Source organism: Pectinophora gossypiella, chromosome 5, assembly GCF_024362695.1.
Source record: "Pectinophora gossypiella chromosome 5, ilPecGoss1.1, whole genome shotgun sequence".
Taxonomy (NCBI): Eukaryota; Metazoa; Arthropoda; class Insecta; order Lepidoptera; family Gelechiidae; genus Pectinophora; species Pectinophora gossypiella.
The window spans coordinates 3,877,032-3,897,277 of record NC_065408.1 but is presented as its reverse complement, the minus strand read 5'-3'; the positions used below and the strand labels follow the sequence as shown (position 1 = coordinate 3,897,277).

At 33.6% G+C, this 20,246-nt stretch overlaps 2 protein-coding genes across 3 annotated transcripts in view; one reads left to right on the top strand and one right to left on the bottom strand.

Moving 5' to 3' along the window:
- Window positions 1-10,047, bottom strand: part of LOC126366651 (elongation of very long chain fatty acids protein-like) — a 61,710-nt gene extending 51,663 nt beyond the window's left edge. Inside the window, exon 1 of the mRNA XM_050009850.1 lies at window positions 9,983-10,047. The gene's annotated coding sequence lies outside the window, so the exon portion shown is untranslated. The remainder of the gene's footprint in view (window positions 1-9,982) is intronic.
- Window positions 4,375-20,246, top strand: part of LOC126366630 (elongation of very long chain fatty acids protein 7-like) — a 65,316-nt gene continuing 49,444 nt past the window's right edge. Inside the window, exon 1 of one of the 2 annotated variants that reach the window (XM_050009816.1) lies at window positions 4,375-4,682. The gene's annotated coding sequence lies outside the window, so the exon portion shown is untranslated. The remainder of the gene's footprint in view (window positions 4,683-20,246) is intronic. The other variant, XM_050009819.1, reaches the window with a different exon arrangement.

The following is a 20,246-nucleotide window of genomic DNA, read 5'->3' as shown; positions in this document are numbered from 1 at the left end:
ACATAAATGGTCTACATACGTCACACTAATTGAGCACAGGCCCCCCTTAATGAAGGGCGTATAGAACTTACTACATCATGCTGTTCCAATGCGGGTTGGTGGAGGTATTTGGTCTGGTTACCCCGGGACATGCCTTGCGAAGCAAGGGAACACCATACTTTATTGTATTAATTAAATATGTAAAAAGTTATGAATGAAATCGGAATCGAATTGACACAATCGTAAGTCACAAAATGTCGAAGTAGCCACAAAACAGTGCGTGCCCATACTACATACAAAGTACATAGTCATTGCTTGAAGTATTGTGCAATACGGATGCGGCATCCTGTCCATATTACGAACGAGTACGAACATAATACGCACATCCGCTCAAAACTAGGACTGAAGGTTAATTAATTAATAATTAGTAGGCTGTAAAGAAACGTGTTCGAACATTCTATTTATTGTTGTTGAGGATTTCTAGGTACGCAATTGTTTTTAATGCTTTCTCCTTGTCTATTTAATACTTTGCTTCTAGTTTTAGCAACACAGATATTTTGGGATTAAGAATTAGCAATTTTATATCTGTTAAATATAAAATATTATTTTCTATTTTTTAAATATATTTATATATTAATAGAGGACGAGGATAAGAGATTTAAATTGGTATTTTTTTATAAAATTATTAAGTAAAAATAATTTAGTAAAGTCATTTTAAAGACGAATCTAAAGGTATGTATGACAACTATTTATTTATGCAATGAATGCAACTAACTGAATGAGGCCAATAGGCTTTATTAGGTAAACCAATAACACATTAAAAAGCGACTAAAAATACCTATTCTAAACGCATCGTAAAATATCAAAATAGAAGATAAGAACAGGTCCATGTATACTTAACATAATTCGTTAATAGTAATAGAAGCAAAAAATGTTCGAAACTAAGGTCAAAATAATTACCTAATATTACAAAACCTGACTAGACATCTGATAAACACTATGTAAATCACAACCTAGACGAAACAAAAAATACTTATCACTCTGGGGGCATAGACCTGCAGTAAACATATTATCTTATCTATTACATATTACATTATCACTTCATCCTGCTCTTTTTTATTATATTAGAAAGAAAGGACGGAATATAGCATTATCCCGTTTGTCACAGGGTCCGCATGAAGATTTGACAGGTCCGGTTTTTTACAAAAGCGACTGCCTATCTAACCTTTCAACCCGCGAAAGGAAAACCAGCCCAATACAGGTTAGTTCACATACCTCCGAAAATGCATTTCTCGCGATGTTTTTCTTCACCGCTAAGCACGTGATAATCAAATTCGGCTATCATTGGTTTAGGCCTGTGCCGGATTCATACATGCAACCTCAAAGGGCTCAAAGTGAGAGGCAAGCGTTCTACCAACTGGGCTACGGCTCCTCCCAATACTACTAACACCCGTAACAACAAATTAAAATAACAGTTACATTCTGAAACTTACTAAACAATCAAGGCTACACTCACTGAAACCGTTTGCAAAACGTATGTTAAATAAAAAAAAAATGTTTAATTTCTAACCTAATTCCATGAGCCTAATTAGTACAAGCCGACCTGAAAAGCCAAGCACTAGAACGAGACTAATTAAGGAAAGGTCTCAGTGTTACTTTGATTGTTATCTATTACTTGTCTGATAAAGAATCTGTCTGACTAGCTAACGTATACGTGCAACTTATTGCAACACTCCGACCGACGGATGATTCTAGAAAAAAAAAATCATTTTATTTCGAACAGAAAAGGATCCGTAATACCCCTGTCCGGGGAACGTGTGACTAACGTGGTGACACAGGCAAATCCCTTTATTTTTTTTTGTAATTATTTATTTATAAAACATACACCAACAGCTTATTATTATTATAATAAAACATGAAATAAAATAAAAGTTACATCAGGAATTAGACTGATATATAAGCCAATATGTGCACACAACATTTGCAGGGCAAGACAACGTAGACATTTAGGCAAAATAACTAAATTATACAAACATAATTATACAGAGTTTGAATCATAAATTATTGATATCACATGGTTTCCAGGATTAAAATAAAAGTTACATAAGGAATTAGACTGGTATATAAGCCAATATGTGCACACAAAATTTGCAGGGCAAGACAACGTAGTCATTTAGGTAAAATAACTAAATTATACAAATATAATTATACAGAGTTTGAATCATAAATTATAAATACCACTTGGTTTCCAGGATTAAAATAAAAGTTACATTAGGAATTAGACTGGTATATAAGCCAATATGTGCACACAACATTTGCAGTGTAAGACAACGTAGTCGTTTAGGTAAAATAACTAAATTAAACAAATATAATTATACAGAGTTTGAATCATAAATTATTGATATCACATGGTTTCCAGGATTAAAATAAAAGTTACATAAGGAATTAGACTGGTATATAAGCCAATATGTGCACACAAAATTTGCAGGGTGAGACAAGGTGGTCATCATCATCATCATCATCAGCCCATTAACGTCCCCACTGCTGGGGCATGGGCCTTCCCTATGGATGGGTAGAGACAAGGTGGTCATTTAGGTAAAATAACTAAATTATACAAATATAATTATACAGAGTTTGAATCATAAATTATTGATATCACATGGTTTCCAGGATTAAAATAAAAGTTACATAAGGAATTAGACTGGTATATAAGCCAATATGTGCACACAAAATTTGCAGGGCAAGACAACGTAGTCATTTAGGTAAAATAACTAAATTATACAAATATAATTATACAGAGTTTGAATCATAAATTATAAATACCACTTGGTTTCCAGGATTAAAATAAAAGTTACATTAGGAATTAGACTGGTATATAAGCCAATATGTGCACACAACATTTGCAGTGTAAGACAACGTAGTCGTTTAGGTAAAATAACTAAATTAAACAAATATAATTATACAGAGTTTGAATCATAAATTATTGATATCACATGGTTTCCAGGATTAAAATAAAAGTTACATAAGGAATTAGACTGGTATATAAGCCAATATGTGCACACAAAATTTGCAGGGTGAGACAAGGTGGTCATCATCATCATCATCATCAGCCCATTAACGTCCCCACTGCTGGGGCATGGGCCTTCCCTATGGATGGGTAGAGACAAGGTGGTCATTTAGGTAAAATAACTAAATTATACAAATATAATTATACAGAGTTTGAATCATAAATTATTGATATCACATGGTTTCCAGGATTAAAATAAAAGTTACATCAGGAATTATACTAGTACATTAGCCACTTATAGGTGCACACAACATTTGCAGTGTAAGACAACGTAGTCATTTAGGTAAAATAACTAAATTATACAAATATAATTATACAGAGTTTGAATCATAAATTATTGATATGATATTTTCCAGGATTTATACCTGTGTAATGGCAATAGTCTCGCCTCTATTACAAAGGACTTATACATAGCTGGCGAGGAATTAGTGTATACTATATAACCTCTCTCTAGAGAAGTAGAAGACCTCTGCCTAGCCCTTCGGAGATACAAACATGATGCTTTGTTTTCTTATGTTATTATGACCACGTAACAAAAACTGTAAGAAACATCTTTTGGAGTTGATTCACAAATTTTGTTAGCGACAAAAAACTTCTTCGACTATCTTCTTCTCGAGAACGACAATTTTAAATTCCAAATAGCGTTATCTTAAAATAATTTTGCAAAATTAATTGACGTAAAATAGCAAAAACAATGCGACATGAAAGCATAAGGCATGAATATAAGTTACCATAAATATATAAATTGTACGTCAATTTAACAAAAACGCTGAAAGTTCACAAGCTTTAACCTCAAACTACAGAGTAATGATTGTGAAACAGAAATCGCAATTGTAAAATTTACTTTTTTCAAAAAAAAATTTTGTTACAATAATAATATAAAAGTTTACAAAAATATAAAAAATAGTAGATAAACAGAAGTAAAGTTGTAAAATTATCGATTGAACCCACAATTTCCGTGAAAGAAACATCTAAGATTGAAAATGGTTATGCTTTATTTTAAACTTTTAGTACAATATTTCACGATATTTAAATATTACTTATTTAAATTAAATTAAACATGTTGTAAGTATTCAATAATTCTACCCACTTAAATTGTTCTGATAATAAGCAACAATATACTTAACTACCTGCATCAAGTCACACACTATAATGTTCCGCCTAGCAATTTTCCAATTCATAATTGATACTTACTATTTACCCAATCATTGAATTATGCGCACGAAAATCACTTAGGAATTCCGATATACGACCGGGACGACCGAAGGCCGCGAAAGACGTACCTAGCCCCCTCTAATTTACGTTAAGACCGCCTTAGACCGTCTCTGATTCAGTAGACTACTCTATGCCGACCAGTACGTTACCGTCAAAGGTAAACAACTTGACAGTTTGTATATATGAAAATTACTACTTTAACGTCGCTTCAGTTGGTATGGGCCTTTCGTAAGAAGGCCATAGAGCAAGTTCTAAAAAAATTAGTCAGTAAGATTTTCAACTTCAAGCCCAGTAGAAAGTCGTTAAAACTTTACTTGTGTTACATAAGTGAATAAAATAATGTTTATAAAACTCTGCTAGTTTGTGTATATTAAATTAGTAAGAGAAAAGTGCTTTAGGATTGGTCCTCGAAGGAACTAAGGTATGTATTTATTTGTTTTTTGGCTTTTTGTTAGCAATGTACGTTTATAAGAACTACACTTACTAACTTCATAAATACTTGAAAATTATTCCAATTCATTTAAAAACTTTTTGTTTTCAATGTTTAATTAATTACAACAAATTAGTGAATTATTGCTACTATACATAAAAATACATCATTCGCAACCTTCTAATAATAGTTATTAAACATAATGTTTGCTGCAATTTATGCAGAAAAAAATAATTTGAAAGATCTTGAACTTTTAATATTGTGATATTAAAAGATTTTGTAACACACTAAAATATGGTAACAACGGACTCAAGGCTCCATAAAGTCTACGCCGTAGCTGCGCCTACGCAGGTAAACGAATCCACGTGTAAATGTTGCTCCCGCGGCTAACAGAACTCCCGGGTACTTACATAAAATGCTGCTCAAATAAACCGTATGAAAAATCGTTAATTGTAAATATTGAATTGATGCAAAACCTTAATTGAAAGTCAAGATGTTATAATATTAGTTGTGTGCTTTATTTCTATCAAATACTTCAGAGAAATAAACATACTTATTCGTAGTTTGAAAACAAAGGACTGATAAACGGAAGAAGAATTATTAAATTATTACTATTATTTTAGTTACTAAATTATATCATTATAATGGACCAAATTATATTTTATAGAGTAGGGTAGTGTGTTTATTCCCCTATTTATTGCGTACTATTGCGTGGCACTGCCCCCGATTATTTTATAATTATCTATCTCTCGTATTAAATATAAAATATATTAAGTAAAAACACCTCCACCAACCCGCATTGGAGCAGCGCACTATGGAATATGGTAGAACAAACGCGTATCAAAATTCATTTTTTCACCAATTGAAATAGGTCCTTCTATCAATGTAATATAATAGTTCGAAAGTCGAAGATTCATATTCTGTAGCGCAATTCATATTATATTTGGTGAAAGTAGTTGTTTTCATGTGGTAAAGTTAAGGTTCATGAAATTGGGAAATATCAAGTTCCTCATTGACGATTTTCAAAGTCAGATAGTTTTAAAACTTAAAATGAAAGGTATATGGTATTATATATTTTTGAAAAGCTTATCTATCGGAAAATTTAAACAAATTAAATTGATTGTTTTTAATACGAATATATACGTAAAAAAAATTAAAGAAGAAATGGAGGAAAAAAAAGGTTTTCTTCAACTTCGTCGAAGCTTTTAACATTTACCGGCGTTTACCGGTGCTTTGAATTTAATGTTAATTGATAGTTTAGTTACTTATCAACAACATATATAAAAATTAGCTGCGATTTTTTGCGAACTTTGGAGATATGAGATAAAATCGAATCCTAGTCAGGGAACGGAAATTGCTATCAATTGCGGTTTCGTGGTTGACTTGATTTAACAATACTTTGTGGTATAGTTTATCAATTGATTATTTTATATTGTTAAGTTTTTATCATTTTGGTGTCATTTTCCGTGAGAAAATAGATATCTGAATTAATTCACACATTCTGAAACAATATATAAAGGGAGGTAACAAAATATGTTTCCATTACAATTTCAGTGGTATTTTCGTATAGTACGGCTATTTTACTCTTCAAAATGTCTACTTTTAACTGTAGTAAACGTGAATTAATAGAATCTTATATAGAAGGCGGTAAAACGACTGCGGCACTTTCGACATATTTGGAGGAAAAACAAGTATCAGAAGACAATATATGTTTTATAATTGGTAAAATCCAACAGACTATCATCCCTGCGTTTAATAGACGCTGAAAAGAAGCAGCACGCAATAAGAATATATTTTTAAAAAATAACACAAAGTGGCTGGATTCTGAATATTCCGTGACTATACCTACATCAGAAAACGTGTCAACAGACTCAACACCGTCTACTTCTTCTGGTAAACGAGGAAGACCGTGTGTGACATATGGAGATTCTTCAGAATCAAGCAAAAAAAGAAGAAACACTATTTTGATGAACGAATATGGTTTGGAGCACATTCTGGGCGGATATCTTCAAGGATTGCGTTCTATGGGAGAAGGAACGGAAGCAAAACTAGTTGAAGAATTCCTTCTTAAGGTTAATGAACTGATTTTAGATCCTGAAGCTCACCAGGTGTAAATGGGAATGAACCTAACAAGAAACCCTATTACATAGCTAGTTAAATTAATAATATTAAGAAAATTTTGATTCATTTCTATGTTTAACATAATGTATAGCTATAGGTACTGTACCATTTTTTATTTTATTTTATCATTAATATGATAAGTTTTGTTAATTGAGTAATTAGTGTTAAGAAATACAGGTAAGATAATATAACTAAAAATATAAATTTCAATAAATATATAGCATTTTAAACGATTGTGAGTTTTCTTTATTTGATAAAAAAAATTACGCGTAATTTCAATTCACCAAACATTACTTATATGAATTTTTATATATTCCTTTATATTAGTGCAAAATTACATCGCTCTATCTTTAAAATTGACGGAGTTACAGATTTTTGATCCGAAACACACCCAAATATTCCACAGTGCAGCGTGGTGGAGTATGCTCCATACCCCCTCCGGTTGATTGAGGGGAGGCCTGTGCCCAGCAGTGGGACGTATATAGGCTGTTTATGTATGTATTAAGTATTAAATATATTAAAATTGACTGTATATTTATCTTAGTAGCTTTAGTGATCGAATATTTTGAATTAGTTTAGTATTTAACCCCGGCTCCTTTGTTACCCCGTTTATTAAAAACAAATTTTACCTCTATGTAATAAGGTGTAGAAGAGTGTAGATGTCCACTAAAGTCTGACGGTAAGTATATTCATTACCATGCAGTTGTGTTGTAGTCATTCGTAATTATATACCGCGACAATAATCATTTTATTATTCTACGGCTACGTAAGGTCAAGCCATAATGAACCATTAGCAGGTTAGTTAGTCTGCGGGATTAAAAAAATATTATTCACAAATTATTTCCTGGATAAGATAGTGATCTTTTGACTCGTTTATTCTGGACTAGTGGTTTGGTGGTCAAGGTTTATATTCGAAGTATACTAAATACAATAAGAAAACTGACACACTCAGAAATCCAAAGTTCTAAAATGGTTCCTGAGTGGGCACGCACATAAACTTTTTATTTCAAATTATAAATTTATAATGCGTGTATTTTCAGTATATGCCAGGTTTTTACATTTTATAATTATTAAGAATAATTCATTTAAAAACAAAGCAATGAAATGAAGAAGTCAAGTGGAGAAAGAAAGCCGCAGGAGACAAAATCAAAAGGGGCGACTCTAGGTCTAGATTTTACCTGGCTCAATGCCCATTAGTGGCTATACAACGCGGCAATGCGGCTAGCGTGGGTTAGTTTGGACCAGAGGGGTTAAAAAGGCCACATCGAAGTAATTTGTCAACAAAAGAACTTCTTTCCTAAATTACGTATGTTTCTGTTTTTTTTATTATTTTTATTTATTTAATATTCAACGCCCTCAAATATGTTTCAAATCCATGCATATATTATAAGAAAATTCTTGAATTTATATTTCATAAAATACATTTATAATTTAATGCATTTCAAAATTTAATTTGGTAATAAGGAAACGGTTTTTTAAATCATGAATTCTTTGTCGCATACTTCGATCTATGAGCGCAGCAACTACTCACGTAATATATCATGCGGTCGCTTCCTCATTTTCTTATGCGTCCTCCACTAAGGCTCATAATTTGCATCTAATTAACAAAACTGGTTTAATAACTATTAACATAATATATGCTACGGCCCTTTCAATAAAGCCCACACATTTTTTATCATTACATTAAGTCTAAGAACGAAAACGTAATATATAGCTTAGAGAATACCCAACTTATAAAATATGTCAAAAAAACTAGAAACTTAGTCAGGTAAAATGCAAAAGTCATCTTGTTTTTTTGGGTCATTTTATCCGCTACGAGTTAATATAAAAACTGGAATTTTAATTTGGACTCGCGTATTTACGATACCATTGGCACTTTTATATAATATAGAACAATAATAATTTTAGAAAAAGTTTTCATTTTTTTTTTAAACTATTACATTTGTCTACTTCGGCCAAAATAAGCCAATCTGCGTTATATTCGCCAGATATATTCTTTTGTTTCTAGGGCCATTGGTTTATTTTTATTCAAATTCATATTAAAATGTGACTGCCTATACTATTACAATATGTAAAGAGTATTAAATTTATCACATTTAAACCGTAGATTTAAACTGATGAATAAATAAATACTTCGTGATAAAAAGGCGCGCCTCAAATCGACCAACGCTGACTCACATCAAAACAACGTTTTCTTATTTTTCATTTGTTTTCAAATATAAAAAAAATAATGAGTGGATTCTCAGAATGACATAGTACTTAATGAGAGGAAAACTGGAAAATTACTGTATCATAGCAAACATGAGTTTACGTCAGAGTAAAATAATGATGGTAATTTTACTGTTAGTGTTGGTGACGTCTCGTCTTTATTTACTACTCTGTACAGGAATGATAATTTGGAAATTTCTAAACAGTGTATTATGAAACAAATAAACTTATTTAATTATATTTATAAATATTTATTTAAAAAGCTTAGTCACATATATAAAACCGATGTGGCCAATCACGTCGATGTAAGAGAATGTTCGGTGAGGTGTGGGTACCTACCTCTCACTACCTCTGTCGGGTTCTAGTCCGGAGCTTATGTATGTGATCGGCCAAAAAAAGCTACTTATTACATTATGAATATTTCCTTATTTTCCCTAGTTTTTAAGCTATAAAACACACATTGTTTTAACAACAAATAGTATAGTGTTAGTGATACCGTACCTAAAACTGAGTTTATATCAAATGGAATTTCCTTTTGTAAAATTTGTTTTTCTTTTTTTTTTGCTTTTGTTTGCTTTTTTTTCATGGAAAATGCTGCACCGACAAGAGCGTGGCTCTTAAATTGATAATGATGATGCTTTTCCGACAGAAAATTCCATTTTGATATCAACTCAGAATTATGGTCTCAATCATCTCTCAAAGTTGTCGTTACGATGTCAGTAACACTCTGTATTTTGTGCTCTTTTGTACTAAAACAAAAGTCACTTAATAATCAAAACCACATTCTGATAGTGTTCATGAATGCACTAGATCTAGACTCCACGTGAAGCCTAACCAGTCCTAGTTACGCTAGGAGTAAAGTTCGACCATTAAGATAATGTTGAACACGTGAAAATAATAGTTTTATTCTGTATATTCTTTGTAATACAATAGCTTATGGTAATATGCATTGTACTACTTACGTCTAGGGTGTAGGTTATCAGTCTTGTTGTAATTGGAACTACTATGTAGACTGTGTTAATAAGACACTATGGCCTGCAAAACTAAGCACTACACTTTTAAAATTATAGTATGTTTGAAGTACAGAAGATAAACTTTCGAAGTAAAACGGACTCGCAAAAGAGTATAATTTTGCATATAAGCTACAAAGTAAGCCGATATAACTATCTATAAAACATTTTTTGATCTATAAAACACACATTGTAAACATCAAACAGACAAACAAACATATATAAAGGCATATATAAAGGCAAAGAAAGAGGGTAGACACATATGTCTGCCCGTAGAAAATTATGGATCTACCTACTCCACTCCAATCTCATCAGTCATCCCGTGATCATGGCACTTGCAACAGTGTCGAAATATCGGGAGTCTCATATCCCCATTTAAACGCGGTAAGAACCCGTTATTATGTGTTTTAATTATAAACATACATATATTATATGTCGGTGACATCGTAATAAATACTGAGAGAGATGATTCTGTTATTCTAACTCTTTTTATTTTTTGTATATCAAACTAAGAAAAAAAACACTTTATTATTTAGGTTTGTAGGCCAGTGTATATTTTATGATACAACATTATTTTATTGCACCTACGTAACCACAATGTCTTTAATGATAGACGCCTTGACAACCAAAGGTCTTGGTCCTGAAATCATCTCAGTACCTAGACAGTTTATTTAGTTAAGAACTGCAGTCGTGTGAAGGTGTTTTTTAACAACCCAAAACACGCTACTCGTAGCGTGGTAGAAGATGCTTCGTACTATTTAGTAGATATAGGGAATTCTGTGCGTAGTAGTATTTATGTGTGTATACATATATATCTACCTACCTACAAAAGGGCGTATCATTCTTTTACTAGTCTGTGTCTGTCTAGATTTGACAGAATTTTAAATATTACGTATAATTATAATCACTGTTACAGAACAGATAAGGTGGATTACTGTTTTGTATAATTTCATGCAATCCAGTGACATTACGCGCACAATTAGTTTCATGGCGTCATCTGAATTGTTTTACATTTAAAAATAAAAATCGACCTCCTCTGTTCTGAACTAGTGATTATAATTCCATGTGAAACTGATTCTGACGGCGCATACGATGCGGATACATTTTGGTCTCATCTTTCAGCTATTGTCTCAAATACGTCATTTAAAATAAAGTAGGACATGCATTGATGTACTATATATATATATGTTACTTTATAATATAATATGTAAAGGGAATGTAACAAAATAGTGGAATTAGTGGAGTACGTCAGAACATCCGGTTAGTAAGGTCAGTCTTATCAGATCATCTGATAACGTCTAGTTAGCGCAGTCGTAACGACAACTAAGTAAGGTTATTTCCTTCAAATTGGGGTTTTTTCGTCTTCTCCAAACGTGTGGGTTGTGAGGTAGATTACCAATCCCAACAACCCTGGCGTCAGGGGTACTATTGAGCCGCCAAAGGCTCACATGGCTCTTGTAACGACTAGTAACTTACATCAGTAAGCAGTAACCGGGACCAACGGCTTAACGTGCCTTCCGAAGCACGGATCATCTTATTTTCGGACAATCAGGTGATCAGCCTGTAATAATATTGTACGCTATGCTTTCCGCCTGCGCATTCGTTTGCGTAGATTTCTAGCTTTACAATATATAAAAAAACTAAGTTTAATGGACTCTACGTATAAAATATGCTTATAAAAAGTATCGTCGATGGGCCAAACCATGTCCGATCAGTTTTCGTTTTAATTTTCACACAGAATAAAAAATGGCCGATTATTCCGGAGCCTGATCTGATTATAAATGACGTCATCGGAAACATGCTAATTTATAATTTTGGTAGGATCCTTGTTAGAATGTAATATATAAACGAACATAGTCACAAAAAATGAATATACATTGAGGTCGAAGATCAATAACAAAATTATAGTATAATAGTTGCATCAGAATAGATTAATTTACCATGTGAATCGATTTTGTAGTGCGTGTTTTGTTTTTTTCTATAATATTTTTTTACTTCACGGGGGGAAAACAAAATAAATATAAGCAGCCTATATACTAACAGGCAGCGTGGCGGAGAGAATGAAAAAAAAAAAACACTTTGTGAGCCCTGTATTGCATAAAACATTGCAGGATGATCACCAAAATGTTCAAAAGGAAGACGACCCGTGCTTCCGAAGGAACGTTTAACCGTTGGTCCCGGTTACTACCTACTCCTGTAACTACGTAGTCGTTATATGAGTCATGTCAGGGGAGTTTGGCGGCTCAACAATAACCCAGAGTTGCTGTGGTTGGTAATCCATCATGTAACCCACACGATACTAAGAAGAAGAAGAAGCCCATTAACGTCCCCACTGCTGGGGCACGGGCCTTCCCTATGGATGAATATGGCCTTAAACCACCACGCGGGCCCAGTGCGGATTGGTGGTTATTAACGACTGCTAATGCAGCCGGGACCAACGGCTTAACGTGCCTTCCGAAGCACGGAGGAGCTCGACATGAAAACTTTTTTTTTTGTGGTCACCCATCCTATGACCAGCCTTTGCGAAAGTTGCTTAACTTCAACAATCGCAGACCGAGCGCGTTTACCGCTGCGCCACCGAGCTCCTCATCAAGAGAAGATTTGGAATTTGTTTTTTACGTTCAAATAACCTGTCTTTATTCAATACTAAACGGCTATCCTACATTATTGATTTCCAGTGTGTCGTTTGCCTTGATGTGTTTGCTAGCCTAGACTTTTAGCCTGAAGTTATAAATCTTGCATCGTTTTATTACATAGCAGCTATTACATACTTTGTCCACTTCCTTACATCATCTTTGAACCAATAAATTCAAGGGAATCCAGTAATAAAAAAAAAAATAAAAAAAATAAAAATGTAAATGTAAATGTAATGTATATAAAATGTATTTTAGTAAACAATATTTGTATAAATAACAAAAATAAAAAAATAGGAAAATAAAAACTAAAAAGTTTCTGTTTAAACAACTGGACAAAAATTTAAAAATAGGAAATTAAAAACTTAAAACTTATTTAAAAAAAAAAACTACTTGTTTTTCTCAACGTCATCGAGATTACCACCTTAGTAGTCTTACTCATATTAGTGCTGGTTCATGAAAATCTTTCTAATTTTATTTAAGTTGTACCTGTCATTTTATTATCCACCTAAACGGAAAGGAACGGGTAGGTAAACTTTAGGCGAAAAATTTATGGAATTCATGTAAATTATAGGAAAAACTCAAATAACCCTTTCAAAATGTACGTTCAGGAACGGCGGCGAATAACCCAACAGAATAAAGTTGACAGCACACCTCAAACTGATTCGACATCAGCGCGATCCATACTACGTGAGTTCGGGTTATTCATTTAAAAATTTACAGCCTCAATTATCCATCGCTTAAGTAATACAGATTTAACTTAAAATAAATTTAGAAGGTGTCTGCAGGAAGCACCAATATGTAAGACGATTGGTGATAATGATAAACCCCATAATGTTAAAAATTTAAACTTGTTTAAAGTTTAAGTTTTAACTTTTTTTTAGTTTTTCCTTTTGTTATTTAACGAATAATCTTTTTTATTAAGATACATTTTCAAGTAAAGGATCAAATCAAATCAAATCAAAATCTTTATTTGTGAATACAGGTATACAGAAGGTGTTACACAAAGTTATCGGAACGTCTTGTTTTTCCAACTTATTATAATCTATTACTTATATTAACTTATTATAATCTATTGCTTATTATATTATATTTACAACTTATTATATTATAGCCTTGAGGGCTAGAGTGAATAGGCATTTGCTAGGTAAGCGTGATCCACCTTAATCCACATCGTCACTTATCATCAGGTGAGGTTGTGGTCAAACCCATCTATAGCCCAGCTATATTATTTAAAAAAGAAACATTGGTGTCTAAAAATACTGCGGAAACATCATTTCATGCCTATTGTTTAGAACTCTTGAACTTGACACTGCCAATGACAAGGAAACAAACCATCTGTCTTATTAATTATACGCAAACATCGCGAAAATATGACGTAAAAACAAAAGGTCGCTATTGAATTGCTTTTTGCACAATTAAGACGAAAAAATTGTTTTACATTTCTGCTACGTAGTTTTTAGCTCTCGGGGAGTTACCCATTTATTTATATATGTCTTAATGTGTATGTGTGGTATTATACCTATAGTTGGTCATCTAATTACCTTAATTTTCATTTGAAACAATGTTGTCTTCGATTATTTCTACTATCTATAGAAAAAACATAATAGTAAGTATTATTATTGTTGTGCGATGGGTTAAAGGCTTAAGTCACAAGATGATACATCTATACAGGATGTTAGCGACATCGTAACGAATACTATGGGGGAATTTTCCATTGCAAATGTATAGAATTGAAAATAATTTTCAAAAAACTAGAAATAAATCTAGAATTTTGCGACGGAAAATTCTCCTTGATATTAACTCAGAATAATGAGCTGAATCATTCCTCTCAGTATTCGTTACAATGTCACTTACACTCCGTACAAGTACAAACAGGTGGCCCTAAAGGTAAGAAAATGGAATTTCCTGTCAAAAAATTCCTGAACATTATAGTGTTTTTGTTAATTAATTTCAGTTCCATACTTTTGCGATGGAAAATTCCACTTGATATCAACTCGAAATCATGATCTGAATAATACCTCAAAGTTTTCGTTAGGTTGTCACTAACAGCCTGTATATAATATAAAATAAGTTTAGAACAATATTCAAAATTATGCTAGTCAGAATTCTCACACAACTGCATTTTTATTTATTTATTTTAATGATTTACACACTCTTTAAATTTATAAAGAAAAGATATATTGTTTTTATGTTATTTTACACAGTGTGGTACAAGTTTACTGTAGATGTAAGTATATTGGTTACATACGTCGCAATAAGCATGTACCTGTAAGGACTATGTGTATTGAATACTTTAGATAAAAAATAAATAAATACACTACAGACAACACACAGCCATACACCACGCCGCGCTACGCCACGCCACGCTAACCAGCTTCAGTCGACAGCTATACTTGACATCAAAGTACTTAGATGGATAAAAATATATTTTTTTTAATAATTTATTGTACCTACACAGGATAACACAGAAACACAATATAAAAAAAATCGTTTATTACCTCCACAACATAATAGTAATAAGTTACATTTTGACTTATTTAACATAATGTTTGTGGAGGCTGGAGCGTAAACTAGGTTACCCTGTACTATAGGCTCCAAGCCTCCACCTCCAGAATAAATATGGACACTAGGGAGTATGTTTCTGCATAGAATAATTATGTTTAGTAAACTGAGTAATAAACGCGAAAAGAAAGAAAAAATAATATTAATAAAAATATATAACAACATGAGGAGAGACAAAAGGCACAACTTATTTCATATTATTCATAAATATTAAACCATATGGTGACAAACCACATTGATCATAATATAATATGTTGCAGTCGAATTGTGTAATCCAACGTATTACATTACGGCTACTTACTTCTATTTATCAAGTTTTCAAACCAGGAGGTTTAACGGGCAATCATATGTGTTAAACAAACATACATACATACATACATACAAAACTCACGCCTATTTCCCACCGAGGCAATCAGAGACTATGGAATTCCATTTGCTTCGCTCCTGACATACTTCTCTTGCTCCCTCTACATACATCAATCGTTCGATCATCTTACTGTCGGACAATCAGGTGATCTGTAATGTTCTAATGAAACTAGGGATCACAAAGTGATTTTTGCGATATGCTCCCACCGGGATTCGAACCCGGGGCCTTCGGATCGTGAGACCAACGCTCAACCACTGGACAACAGAGGTTGATAACAGTTCAGTAACGAGTTGTCTTTCACCAAATGGGCTGATTTTCGCTCGCCTTGAGCAGGCCTGCAACATCCTGCGCCTAGCGTGCGGGTAACTGGCGATTGCGTTGCGCAACCCCTGCGCGCTGCGCACTGCGCTGCGCACTCTAAGGCGATTCTCACACTGCCCCGCATAATGCAGCGTAGCGCGTGGATGCGTGTTCTTCCGTTGCTTGTAAGTATCTCCGTTTGTACAGAAAACAAGCACGGTCTAACACACAGAAAATGCATCCACGCGCGTTCATGCGATAATTTATTAATTGTATCATTAATATTGTTTTTATGATTTTGGTTTGTTTTTCATTTTGTTTTGTATTTTTTTTTCTGTGTACTTATTGATTTCCGTGTGGTTTCTGTCCTGTGTTGAATGTAATGTACCTGTCTGTCTGTGTCTGTAGTGTCCGGTAGTAATAAATGTTTCTTTCTTTCTTTCTATTTCCCGTTGGGGTAGGCAGAGCCCACGGAATTGCACTTACTACGATCCTGACACACAATGGTGGCTAGGGCCGGTGCAAGGTGCCCCACAGCATCGGGCGCCGAAATAGGTGGGGAGGGGGGAGGGGGTGCCAAAATCCAACAAGACTGGTTCCTGGCCGCAAACTAACTTCATCTAGTTAGATTGCTCATACCGGATGGCAGTAAACATTTATTTTTTATTTTAAGGGGCTCAGGGGTGCCACTTTGAGGTCTCGCACCACCTAAATATTTTGCTAGGGCCACCACTGCTGAGACACGCTATCGCTTCTTCCTCTCTCATCAAAGACTCCATGCATGCTCGCCGGTTTAGAATACTCTTGACCTGACCTTACTTTAAGATATACTTACTGAATCTGATCGCGGAATGTACGTCTAAGTCATCCTCTTCGAAGAAAACTATATACTTACAACATTTTTTTTTTAATAAGATAAGCTAAATGCGACGCGAGGAACGTCCACCTAAACGAACAAAACTCAAGGATGTTCCCACATAGATACTTCCATAATTAGTCGACACACGCCAAGGGCGATCACTGTACCTACAAAATGATTTAAAATTCGTAATTATTTTATTTTTACGGCCTCTGTGGTCCAGTGGTTGAGCGTTGTGCTCACGATTCGGAGGTCCCAGGTTCGAATGCCGGTTGGGACAAATCTCAAAAATCACTTTGTGATCCCTAGTTTGGTTAGGACATTACAGGCTGATCACCTGATTGTCCGAAAGTAATATGATACGTGCTTCGGAAGGCACGTTACGCCGTTAGTACCGGTTACTACTCACTCATGTAAGTATGTGGTCGTTACATGAGCTATGGCAGGAGCCTTTGGCGGCCCAGTAATAACACTGACACCAGGGTTGATGAGGTTGGTATTCCACCTCATAACCTACACAATTATAGACCATAAAAAGTTACTAAATTGGTCGTACAGGTAATCTAAATCGTTAGTTATCATTGAGCGTGTATGGGGTGTTTCTTCTAGGCCCTCATCACAGTTATTCCCACGATTGACCCTCAATATTCACGTTTGTTCAGCCTGTACAATTACAGGACACCCTGTAGAGTCACGAGATCAAATGTCTCTGCATATTATTTTGTTACATGTAAACAAAAATAACTAAAAGTTAAAAAGAAAACAAGAGGTTAAAATGTTTTTAACCTATGAAATGTGACCGCACTGTGAAAATAAATTTAAAAAATATTTCTTATTCATGGTTGTCGAAATGTAAAATGCATTGTTGGAAACAGTTATTTGTTTACAAAAGCTGTCATCGTTTCATACCCTTGTCGTAAAAACAAAGTTAAAATCATGCAAATTTGAAAACATAAAGTACCTAAAATAAAAAAAATATAAAAAAAAATATTTAAAACTCCTGCAAACTACGGTAGATCTACTGTTTTTAAAATTCCATAGCCACCTACCGGCCATATGTGATAGGCTTTTTTTATTTTTTGACGTGACTTATATAGATAATAGATAGGTGTGATTTGCCGCAGATGACGTTAACTACTTGGCCGGAACTTAACACCTGTAAAATACTATTTAATGCGAATAAACATTTCAGAATTTCGAATATTTTCATGTCGGTGTCTTTGGTGGTTATTGCGTATTATGGTGACCTGTGGGTCTGCCCACTGGGCACCCTTAAACCTGTTGTATTATATTTTGTACCGGATGAGGGCGCTTAGAGCTCTAAAAATTTATAAGAAAGCTTTCGAAATCCTTTTTAATACAAATAAACATTTTTGAATTTCGAATATTTTCATGTCGGTGTCTCTGGTGTTTATTGCGCATTATGGTGACCTATGGGTCTGCACACTGGGCATCCTGTGGTCTTTAATTTTGTACCAGATGTGGGCGCTTAGAGCTCTAAAAATTTATAAAATCCTATTTAGTGCGAATAAATATTTTTGAACTTCGAATATTTAATGTGCTTTTGGTGTTTATTGTGCATCATGGTGACCTGTGGGTCTGCCCACTGGGCATCCTGTGGTCTTAAATTTTGTACCAGATTACAGCGCTGAGAACGCGGTAAGAACCCGTTATTATGTGTTTTAATTACAGCGCTGAGAACTTAAGAAAATAATTAGAAAGTATTTGCTGCGTTTATTGGTCAAAACCCTCGATATAATTTGGTTGTCATGCAGACCCTATTGAGGCAAAACTACAATAAGTTAAGTAAAAAAAAATATCGTCTGCGTACGGCGCTTGTTTTACGAAGCCAATGCTTTCAAAATAGGTCTTCCAAAAAGAAAAAAAACTTATTAATCTTTCCCACGTTTTAATATTTATACTATTATTATTAAACTTAAGTAGGGTAACACGATGCCTTTGCGCGGCTCATTGTAGGCGTATGGTTAAAATTAAAACATTTAAATTCCAAACATAAGAGGTAACTTAAATCTGGGCGGAGATAACATATAAGTTAGTACTTTGAAGTTGCAACATATATGCAGAATAAGCTTTGTTGTTTGTTATTATTTTGTATTCTATTTGTCGTTTTGTTTGCGTATTGTCATACTTTTATTTAATTATATTAACATGTATAGGTAGGGAAGCCACAAGGAAAGAGAGAAAGGGGAAGACCAAGAAGAGCTTACATGGTACAGATTAAAGAGAAGGCGAACGTCGTGTCTTATTAGGAAGTGAAAAAATTGGCCTTTGAAGACAAGAATAGAGAATGCTGCACCGAAAAGAGCGTGGTTCTTAAATTAATGATGTGAGCATCACGATATGTGTTGATATACCTTTTCATCAATCACTTCAGAACTCTGAATGCGTGCGTGTATTAAACGATTGATGAAGGTGGAGGAAGCAAGAGAAATATGTCAGGGTCGAAGCAAAGGGGATTCCATAGTCTCTACTTACCCTGGTGGGAAATAGGCGTAAGTTTATGTGTGTATGTATCTACAAAACTTAAACAGAAAATTAAAATTCTAAAAATAATCATTAATCTACTAAATAAAGACAGATCTAAAGGTGACAATAAAAAACATGTTATATTTTTTATTTAACTTATTTATGATTTTTAAATATTTATGATTTTTAATAATGAAAAATGTAATAATAAGTGCGTCATTTTATTACGTTTTTCTACGACGCCATGTTGATTTTTCATACAAATAAAAGAACTGATTTGGCTAGTTGGAAACTACCCTATTCTCTCAGACGACGCCCTGAGCCAAGATTCGTGCTCAACTGGGCAGTGTCCTCAGAGCTTTTGTCTTAAATTTTGTACCAAGTGAGACTAGTTGTCAGCGCTCCCCATTTGTCCAGCCAAGTAGTCACAATAAGTCACGACAAAAAGCTATGACCGCATCTACAGCTATATAAACAAACTTATTTGTTATACGTTTTTGTTCGAATAAATTGAACTTGTAAATTGATTAATCAAATGTTAATCATTACATAAAAACGATAATATAATTTGTGAATAATTCAACTGGTACAATTTTAACTAGTTGATGTACCAGTATTTTAATATGAAGGCCAATAATTGAATATACAACTTCCTACATCCGAAGCCCGAATATACTAGTCACTCGTTTTCCTGTTATTTTAATTAAATAACAGTTTTTCTTCACACAATGAATAAAACACTAATAAAAAAAAATAATGAAAAAAAAAATATACGATATACCTAGCAATAAAACTACTGTTACAAAAAGAATATGCTTCCTATTCGTTCTAGTAATCGCTTCATACAAAAGACATCAACGAACTCTATTGATCCAGCTCAAATTCTTACTTTTTATATATGATAAAAAAATAGTTTAATTAGTTATATTATATTCATGCTAAAGCCTGATTGTCCGAAAGTAAGATGATCCGTGCTTCGGAAGGTACGTTAAGCCGTTGGTCCCG